The sequence below is a fragment of the Python bivittatus genome, unplaced genomic scaffold (genome assembly GCF_059951505.1).
Source record: "Python bivittatus isolate LINGU-HERP-01145 unplaced genomic scaffold, Pbiv_v1 ctg000180_np1212, whole genome shotgun sequence".
Classification (NCBI taxonomy): Eukaryota; Metazoa; Chordata; class Lepidosauria; order Squamata; family Pythonidae; genus Python; species Python bivittatus.
In genome coordinates this window covers 2,115,772-2,126,224 of record NW_028277047.1, presented here as the reverse complement: position 1 = coordinate 2,126,224, position 10,453 = coordinate 2,115,772, and the positions used below count along the sequence as shown (strand labels likewise).

At 53.5% G+C, this 10,453-nt stretch overlaps 1 protein-coding gene across 1 annotated transcript in view; it reads right to left on the bottom strand.

The window, feature by feature from the left end:
* The window catches only part of GATAD2B (GATA zinc finger domain containing 2B), a 32,736-nt gene extending 23,622 nt beyond the window's left edge, over nucleotides 1-9,114 (bottom strand). Inside the window, exon 1 of the mRNA XM_088137194.1 lies at nucleotides 8,954-9,114. The gene's annotated coding sequence lies outside the window, so the exon portion shown is untranslated. The remainder of the gene's footprint in view (nucleotides 1-8,953) is intronic.
* Between the last annotated feature and the right edge of the window lie 1,339 nt (nucleotides 9,115-10,453).

Genomic DNA, 10,453 nt, shown 5'->3' with positions numbered 1-10,453 from the left:
AATGATGATTACTACACCATTTGCAGTTAGGCGCTATTCAAATGGGGTCTGTTCAGGAAGGTGGCTTAATCTGGCCTGTAATGGAAGTGAGAAAAGTCATTTAATCATTACAGTTGGAGCAACCGTTTTTTCTCTCTGTTACCAAACAGTCCAAATTCTGACCAAACAGTCCAAATTCTGTGCTCTCAGTGAGGCAAATCGAGTCAACATCTGGAGATCACGGGTTCCCCTGTTCTGCAATATAACTTTAGATAATGGTGGTGATGGCAATAATAATAAATGGGAAATAGTCCATAATTTTGCTCCCTTCTTATGAACCTCTCAGGACTATCGTCCCGTTGGAGACATTATCAACTGGGCTTTGCTGAACGGGTGGGGTCACACAACGCCTTAAATGAGTCAAAGCGGGGGGGTTTTCACAATTCTAAAAAAATCAACCAGGCTTAACAGTGTGCAGTAAGTCGGTTATCTGAATGCAGCTGTCATTCTGGAGCTGACTTGCGACGCGGGCACAGGCAAGGGGTATCGTAACATTCAACCAAAGGAATTGCCCAAAGAGACCGTGGGATTGCAAAGAAATTGGACGCCGGAGCGTGCAGGGAAACGTACCCAGATCCTCCCCCGAGCCCATCGAAATCCTTAATTAACCCAGCCGTTCGGCCAGTTCAACGTCAAGACGGAGCCCAAATCCACCTAACCCCTCTTTAAAGGAGTCTTCTTTTTTTTAAGGAAAGCCGGGATTTCACCGGCCGTTGTGAGAAACGTTGGCGTCTCCCCCGCGAGCCCCCAAACAGAAAAAGCCAAGTTCACGTTCTGTAACTTTTCTGCACTCCTGCAAAACGGCACTGTCCGAGCGGTCCTACCTAACAGGTAACTCGTTCAGGAATGAAATACACACGCTATCGATTCTGTCTGTCTCAACAGCAGAGAGGCAGTTCCTATATAACGGTTTCGAATGGCAGAATGGGTTTTCTTCTCCAGAGCAAGGAAAGAAAGAAAGAAAAAAAAGCAGGAAAAAGGACAAGAAAGCCCTTGTTCCATTCCCAAGGCCCAGGCAGAATTGGGTTGCGTTCAATATTTCCCACTTTTATTTTAGTTCCCAAAGGGGCACCACGGCCATCTTTATGCAATCGAAGGAAATTAAGATGGCCTGAAAAGCGTTATTAACACTGGCTCAAATGACGGGACAGCGCTGTTCGCAAACCAGGGTTTCAAGATTTTGAAAGTGTGTGTGTGTGTGTGTGTGTGTGTGTGTGTGTGTTTTATATCAATGGGGCCTGGGGGTGGATGAAACTGCCCCACCTCCTAAGTCAGAAGCCGGGGACTGCCCCATGGAGTTCGCAAGCTGTTTTCTGTTCACTTTCCCACATCAATCCTCATTCCCTTTGCAACGAACTGACCTCAAGGCTAACTTGGGTTTGTGCAAACCACCTGCACAAAACTGGAATCCCAGAAGGGCCCAGCACCGAAATTCCTTTCGTCTGCAACCTCTCTGAGATGGGGGAACCAGCTTCTGGTAAGCAAACCGGGCCTGGCACCGTGCCCCAGTACCCACAAAAGAGCCTCCAAGTGGGGTGCCCCTTGTTAGCCTCATAGGCAAAGTCAGCCAATGGGAGCCAGCTCATCAAATCTGGGTGCTCCGCTCTCTAAAAAGTGGAACCCAGTTTCTGGCAAGATGTTGCATTAACGTGGAGAATGCATCAGGGAGAATCCCAGCTCTCCTGTTCCTTGTTCAGCTGGAAGAAAAGGAGGAGACTCTGACTAATACCAAAATAGCCCCCCCCCCCAAAAAAACACACCTTGGATCAAGCAGACTAGGCAAATGTCTGTTATGGCTCAAACTTTGCAGATGCTCAGGAGATACAGGAACAAGTCCCCCCCCCACCTTTGCACCAGGGCAGCAGAAGCTGAGCCTTGTCAGCTTACATGGTCTCGACTTCTACAGCAGCCACAGCAACTGCTGGGCACATCACCTGCTTCTTCTGCTCTGAGCACTTAGTTCCCCTACAAACGCACTCCGCTCCGGGTTTTGGGGGGGTTCCTGAGGCTGCGGCTTGAACGTTCCATCAGCTGTCCCCAACCGCCAATCCCGGCTCGCCAGGCCCTATAAAAGCAGCCACCTCCAAGTGGGACACTCAGTTCAAGGAGGTCCTTACAGGACGGAGGATGCTCTATGGGCTCCGACTCCCGTGGATCACGGTCCGTCATCCTCAGGAGCTCATCCCCCACCCGGGTTCCTTGCTTAGCTCTTTCAGCCTCTCCGGCGCGCCTACCTGATACCTGATCGCGGATCCTCTACCCTGCCAGCGCCAGGAGCTCCCTCTGCACGCGTTCCTTGGGGAGACAAGTGGCCAAGATGCAAGTTAATTTTATTCCACTCCGGCTGTAAATCTGGGGCTGTGAGAAGGGGAGGAGGACTAAAAATGAAGACCCACTGCAGGGAAACAAGTTTTATAATTCATTAAAGTGAATTATCTTGCCTCCCGTACACACAAGGATAAAGCAGCTGGGGTGGGGAGATGGGGAGACAGAAGGGAGGTGGTGGAGGAATCCAACAAGCAAACTGTGTGTGTGTGTGTCTGTGTGTGTGTAAATAAAGTGTTTGGGGGGGGTGGAAAGGTGGCTAGTCAGCAGCAAAAACCTTGTCTTCCGAGCCATTTGCAGCTATCCATCACACTTAACGTCACCCTGCTCCTAGAAAGCAGGATTCAGTACCGCCACTGAGATACGGTGAGTAGCCTGACGGGTCGCAGGGAAAGAGGTAATGAACCTCACGAAGGGACAGAAAAAGGAAGGAAGTGGAGGGCAGGGGTGCGTGGGTGGGTGAGACAGCATCTCTGCCTTGTCTGGCCCCACTTGGCCACCAGACCCCAGGACGGTGCACTGGGGAATCCGTGCAGGTCGAAAGAAATGCAACTAATCGGGGATGGAGGGGTGCCAGAAGCCTCAGAGGAGGCGGCTGGTGGCTTTATCCACCCCCAAATCATGTTGTTTCTGGATCGGAGTCCATCAAACCCTTGATTCTTGGGGTACGGGGCCTCTCCCCAGGGCTCTGCAGTCAGGTGTGAGCGGAGTGTCTGTTCATTTGGGAAAGAACCCACGGGAGAATTAGCCACTTCCAGAGATTGCTCCATGGCTGCCTTTCCAGGATTATTCCGGCTTTACCTTCGCCTGCACCCGGATAGGGAGAGAGCAGATCGTTTCCCAATGCAAATATATTGGAATGAACCCCTCCTGGATGACCACTGTGCCCGATACCAGCCCCAACTCAGGGCTTTCTATCTTCCAGCCCGCAGAATTGGGCTCTGCCGCTATTGAAGGGTCTGGTGAGTTCTTATTTAAACCCTCCAAGCTGAGGTTGTAGTACTTGAAATCGAGAACCAGGTAGAGTTGACGCTGCCAAGATATGGCTGCATGGACACACGTGGAAGCTCGGCATGAACGCAGCCTTAAAACAGACATGCAGGGATTCTAGTCCTCATGACTACAGGGCAGCTTGAGGATTTCGGGCTAACGCACGGCAAAACCTGAAAGAGACAGTGGCAGGGTGTGCAATACATGGTTTTGCTTTCTTTTCCTGCCCCTGACAACCATTTTTCTCCACTCCATCTCTAAAACTTTAGAGCAGTGTTTCTCAACCTTGGGAACTCTAAGATGTGTGGACTTCAACTCCCAGAATTCCCCAGCCAGCATGGCTGGCTGGGGAATTCTGGGAGTTGAAGTCCACACATCTTAAGAGTTCCCAAGGTTGAGAAACTGCTTTAGAGACTTTCTTTTCCGAAATCAAACTGGGAGACACATTTCAATTTTTGCACCAATCTTAAGGAAAAATTCCATCTTCCAAGGAGGAACAGGACCTGTTATTTATTGGACACTTTCACACGGAGCAAAAGACATTCCCGCAGAGCGTAGCCGCCTCCGCGAGACCCCCTGCCCTTCCCCAAAATGAAAGAAAAAGGGGGTTAAATTGTCCCAAGCTTTTCCTGAACTGCTAACGTACAGCTCATGTCATTCTCAGCGGGGAATTGTCTTGCTATCAATTTTGCTTGCATTCTTTATCCCTATCTTATGCAGATTTGGTTAGATTATCTGAAAAACCCTCTCGCCATCGCTGAGACTATAGGATAGGCTAGGAGTCTCAAGGCCACACATTTCGAAAGAAAGCCACCCTCTGGCCATCAAGCCGGCATTTCATCACGACAGGGGACTCATCTCTGCACCGTCACTGGCATGGAGTAACCAAGGAAAGGGTTGGGACAATTCCCATAAGGAAAGAGATGACATGCAGCTGAACTATTGAGAAAACCAATGGTGCTATTATTTGCAGGACGTTCAGAACACAGGAACATAACCAGATTGGACCCCGGCTCAGTCTGTCTTCACAAAGGCCAACCAGCTACACCAGGAACCCCACACATCTCCTAGCAAATGGCCTTCAGAGGCAGTCACACGGCCATCAAGGCGAAGGGTCATTGCCCTCCAGGACTTCCATGAACGTTGCCATCCCCAAAATCAAAACTGGCTTGAAATTCCGTCCTATTCTTTAGCAAAGGGGAGAATCTCTCGGCTTCCAGATGTGTCTAAGTGGCTGGCTGCGAACATCTGGAAGCATGAGATCCTCTTGCCCCGTTTGATAGCAACCGGACAGGAAGCGGATCAGACTATTAGGGTCAGTCTCTACGTGGCCTGATCTCCAACAGAGACAGCTGATGCCTCCGGGATGCACGGAAGTTCCCGTCTCGTTGCTAAAAGGAAGAAAAACTGCTTGGTTGCTTAGGAAAATACTGGTCTAACCTCGTTTACCATAATGCTTATGGAAGACTAAGAAGTTCAGATGTATGAAATGAGAAATACTGGGAAAAGCACGAATCAGAAAATCTGCAACGTACGCCATGGTGAAGGAGACGCAGGAGCAGAGGACGGGGCACATTTTTCTCTGCCTTAAGTTGAATTAGAGAAGCCATTCGTTCAAATTTAATTTTAGAGGGCCACTGTGCCTCAACAGCTTCAATATCCTACTCTCACCTAAGTCGGAAAGACGGGCTTGTAGGTCTTCACTTACACCTACAGAAACTTTTTACAGACGCCATTCAAACTTTTGCAGAAGCTGAACGGAGTTTTCTGAACAAAGCCAAGACCGGTTTCCAAACTCCCCTCGTTTTCTGGGGTCTCTCAGTCCTAGAGCAAGCCAGATGGGGAGGTTCAGTGCTGACTGCTAATTTGGGGCAAAGTTACCCCCAAATCTGTGAAAGATGCCAGTTAGAAAGAAGACAAACGGTTCTGTAGTGGAGTAACCTGTAGATTGTGCCACTAGCCAGAGGATCTCAGGATGCATCCGAAAACTGAAACAAGGACACAAACTAAGGAGTTTCTCCTGTGATCATGACACATTGTGAGGCTAGGAAGTGACTTCTCGGTCTAGGCAAAAAAGAAAAGGAATTGGCACTGAGTTGAAGGATAAAAGATCTGACTCAGTTTAAGATTGGTTTTCTTTGCCCCCCGCCCCCCCCCGCTGCCCCATTTCTCAAATTTGGTTGGGATGATCAGAAACAGATGCAAAATTTGCTTCTCCTGTAGTTAGCAACGCTTTCTATAGACATGGGATTGGAGGCAGGGAAGGTGTTTTAAAGTGCAGGGAAAAAGAGTGATCAAGGACTGTATGGCGGTCATATATTCAACCAGGTTAGCAATGACTGACTCAGCTCGGAGGCTTCCCCTGGCCTTGGGGATACTAGGCCGTGCTGGATTGGGGCCGGAAAACTGAGAATCCTAACGCTGGCTGACAGATCCTAAGAAAGAATGAAAAGGAGGATTCGGAACCCGCAGGCACTGCTCAAAGAGCCAGAAGGATGTCTCTGAAGGCCTGGCCGACCAACTGCAACCACACCACCCTTTTGGAGCGACACAGAAATACTAGTAAATTTAGCAAACCGAGGATGGGGCAGAGGACAGGTCCCCCCTTCTGCAAACCGAGAGGCTGCCCCCACAAAGGCTTCTCCACGGCGTAACAGCCAGGAGCGTATGCAGCCCACGCTTCGAAAATAAAATCAAATAAAAACCAAACTTTTATCGGTTTTCCAATTTGTACAGGCAAAGTTAAATTTCTTCCCCTGCCGTGGGATTTACGTGGAACCTCCTGAAACAGCTCGAGGCCAAGGAGTGCCCAAGCCAAAACTTCTAGCTTAGGCACCTACCTCTGTGTCCAACACAGCAATTTAGTATGTGTACAAACACACACACACACACACGCACGCAGCACACACATCTACCACATTCTCCCCATGGGCTAGGGCGGGGCTCAGACATTCCAGAAAAAGCTGCTGCCAATCTCCACCGAAGGATTTTCTCCTGGAGATGCTGAAAGTCTACCCGCCGGAGGGTCCCAACCAGCTGGATTCATTTGGAGGAAGCGCATCCCCGGGGTGGCAGGGGGTGGAGGGAGATCTCCCATCCCCTTCCCTGCACATCCTGGCCTATCGAACAAATCAAATCGTACCAGGAGCCTGTCTGAAAATAGACTCTACTTCCTCCAATTAGCTGTGGGGGATGCTACAGAATCTGGGTCTTCGTGAAGTGGCCGCTTGTAGTATCTGGGTTCCCTTTCCTCACCCTCGGCTGGATAAAACCTTCGCTCGAGCTGCCCGGTGCTGCCAAGCAAACCAGCAACTGCGCGGTGCCTGTCTTCTTTCCCCTCCCTTCTGCCAGTTCCACCATCTCCGGTCAAAGCCTCCAAGAAGCATTAACCCTTCACTCCAGGGAGAAAGGAACAAGAACGCCGCACGCTTTCCAAATTAAAATGTCCTCTCCAGCAAGGGGAGGGGACAAGGAGACCTTCGCGCCTCCCCTCCTTCCAAGCAGCTCAGCGTTTTTGGGAACCCCTGGGGATACCTTGGCCCCAGAGGTGCCCAGGGCGAGGAAAAAAGCCTCCCCCCGAGTTTTTTCAGGGCAATCAAATGAAATCTGAAGGCAGCAACCAGATTCATCTCGCCACCCACGAGAGGCGGCTTCAGCAGCCCCGAGGGGGCGAGGACGAGTGGGTTGAGAAAGCACAATTTGGAAGGCAAATCATCGCGCCGGGCTGGGCGGAAAAGAAGCGCGAAGGGGGGCCGAGGCTCCCCCCTCCCCACGGAGCAAACGCCAAAATCAACAAGGCCAGATTTTGGAGGACAGATGTTCCATGCAGAGGCTAGGTTGGGTTTAAAAAAAAAAAAAAAAGCCTGCAGCTATTCATTCGCGCTCTCCCCTGGGTCTAAGGCCGGCATCCCCCAAGCCTTTGGGGAGAGATTCACCGTTCCCCACGTGCCTGGAGAAGCGCAGCCAGCCACAGCAAAGGGAGCCAGATGCCCTTTGCTCCCCCAAATAAGAGGGGGAGGGACCAATCCCACATCTCTCCCTGAGAAGATGAGCCCCACTGAGAAGAGAACATCCTCAAGACAGCTGTGCCTCCTCCCTGGTCCTCTTCCTCTCCAGCCTCCAATTCACTTCGGGGGGACCCCCAACCCCCCATCCCTCTGCTGACTTTGGAATGGCCGTCAGGAGCATTTCAGGGGAATGCCAAGGCTGTTAATCTCCCTGCAGTTGCCAAGTCAGCCTCTCTGCTCCGGGCTGGCACTGTGACCCTTCAGGGAGGGACTTTCTGCTCTGCGAGGCCTAGTTTTGCCTTTTCTTCTCCATCTCAGACAGGTGTTTTGACCCCCATCTGGCTGAAGAGAACCCCCCAAGAGCTCCCGCTTCCCCAAAGGTCTCACTCCTCGGGAGCACAACCCAATCCCCTCCCTCTCAACTCCAAACCCCCTTTCCTCGATCATGGTCTCCTTGGACCGCTTAGCCTTCCCTGCTTCTTTTGAAACTGACCCCCACCTGGGAAAACCACAGCCCCCCCCTTCTAAAGAACCAGAAGACTAGCCTCTCCCAAATGACGAATGCCCCTGTACCCGCTTGCCCACCAATGCAGGGGGAGTCCTGCTACCAAAGGCTAGCCCCCCCCCCCATATTCCCCTGCTGAAAGTGATCGCCCCACGGTTTAGAGGCCTGCCAGGATGTTGCCTCCACACTGGGCAACGCTCCCAGAAAAAGCCACCCCCAAACCTTTAATTTGAGGCACATAAGCCACGGCTTGGTTTCCTAGTCACTAGTATCAGCCCCCCCGCCGTTCCAAGGCTCCCCCAACCTCAAGACGGCGGACCCCCAGAAGCCCCCAACCCAGGTTTCATTGGCCCAGCATCCCCCACGGCAACGCTTCTCCCGATGGCATCCCCAGACTTTGCCAGGCGCCCAAAGAGAAATGAATGAACGGAGCGAACGAATGAATGGACGCGCGAGCCACCCCTCCAAAGGCCGGCTTCCCAGCTGACCTCTCCCTGGGGGGAGAAAAAAGACCCCCGGCCCTCCGGCCTGGCCCACAGCCCCCCCCCAAGTCCACAGAGGCTGCCCCTTTTTCTGCCCCCCCGGATCTGGGCAGCACCCCTGCCTCCTCGCAGCCGGACAGCTCCCAAGGCTGCCCCACATCTCGGAACAAAGGTAACCCCCGGAACAGCCAAAGGGGAGCCCCCCATTCAGGCCCCCCGCCCCAAAAGCCAGATGTGCCTTTCCTGGACTGGGGAAAGGGTGGTGGGGCCAAGGGCAGGCGGGGGGGTGGGCTGCCGAGTTGCAACAGGCAACCCCATCCCTCCATCCCTCCATCGGGGCTGCTCGCCCCCCAAGGGCGCCCCCCGCACGCGCCTGAGCCCCCAAAGCAGACGTGTCTCCCGGGGGGCACTATTCAAGATGGCCCCTTCGCCCCCAAATTGACAACCCCACCCCTTGGCGGACCCCCGCCCGGTGCTGGCGGCGGGCGAAGCCCCCTCCCGGCAGACGCCCCCCAGCTGCCCGCGGCTGGCGGCGAGCGGGGATCCCCATAGGACGCCGGCCTGTCAATCAAGCCTCGGCCCCGCCCCCCTCCGGCTCCACTCACCTGACGGCGTCCGCGGCTCCCCCGCGGTCCCTCAGGCCGAGCAGGAAGGCGGCGGCGGCGGCGGCGGGAGGGCGCAGGGGGCCGGGCGGCGGACAGCAGACGCGGCGCCACCAGCAGCGACACCGACACCTCCGCCGCCGCCGCCGGAGCCGGCACCCGCCACAAACAATGCTTTTGATTGGGCTGCGGGCCCCGCCGGGCACGTCCCGCCCCCGCGGCCGCCAGCGACGACGACCGTTGGGCGGCGGGCGGGAGCGACGTGCCGAGCGGCCAATGGGCCGGCGAGCCAGGCGCGCGGGGGGCCGGGGGAGGGCCCCGCCGGGCGGCGCCCATTGGCTCAGCCGAGCGGGTGACTGGCGTCGGGCGAGGCCAACGAGCGGCGCCGAAGCTTCCCCCGCGGAGCGCCTTTTTTTTTTTAATGAGCCGCCACATCCGGGTATCCAGCCTCATGAAAGATGTGTCGGCGTGCGGGGGAGAGGCGTCTGTAGGCGCCCGAGGGCGTTTTTTAGGCCCTCGCAGGCCACCGTAGGCTGCATTGCTTTGCTCCAAGTAGCTAGGAAAAAAATCCCTAATTAAAATGTGCAATAATTACACCCCAAAAATGCATAATAGTTGTGGAGCCTCCTGGCTTGGGCAAGTCCTAAGCTGTCTTTGCACGATTCAGAGTGGCAACAGGCAGACCTAAAGCAAGAGCCAAATGCGGCCTGTATAAATGGCCCCAAAGCAGAAAATCTGGAGTCCCCCCAGGCAAAACCATGATTTGCTGGACCATGGTTAAATGAATAAGCCCCTCTCGGCTGGGTTTGCACCAACCCTTATGCCTCCCCCATAATGGCTTGTGTGAACCAAGGTTGGTTTGGCAATGTTCCAGAAGCAGCTGCCATTGACGGGTTTCACCCCGTGCCCCAAGCAGTAAGCCATGGTTTCCTACTGAATTAAACCACGGTTGAGCCACATGGGAACATGATTGGTGGTGGCACTCACGCTGTTTGTTAAGTCGCTTGCATTTGCTCACATCCCACCTTTCCTCCAGCAGCTCGAGGCAATGCAAATTGCCATCCCTCTTCCATTTCCTTAACAACCACCCTGTAAAGTAGGCTGGGTTGAGAGCGACTGACCCCAAGGCACTCCATTGTCATGGCTGAGGCTGGACTTTACCAGCACGTAAGGCAGAGTTTCTCAATCTCGGCCACTTCAAGATGGGTGGACTTCAACTCCCAGAATTCCCCAGCCAGCATTGGGGAATTCTGGGAGTTGAAGTCTACAACACACACACACACACACACACAATGAGCATCATTGCCCTCTACCTCTCTGCAGCCATAAAGAAACGTGAGAACATGAATGTTAAGAACATCCAAACAAAAAAAGGACTTTTTCCTGCAAGGGAAGAAGAAAAAGGGGGGGGCTATGCAGGATCTTTGATTGAATTGATCCTTCTCGATTCCCCATCAGCAGACGGGGGGGTGGACAAGTGGGGAAAATATGTTTTTAGGGCCT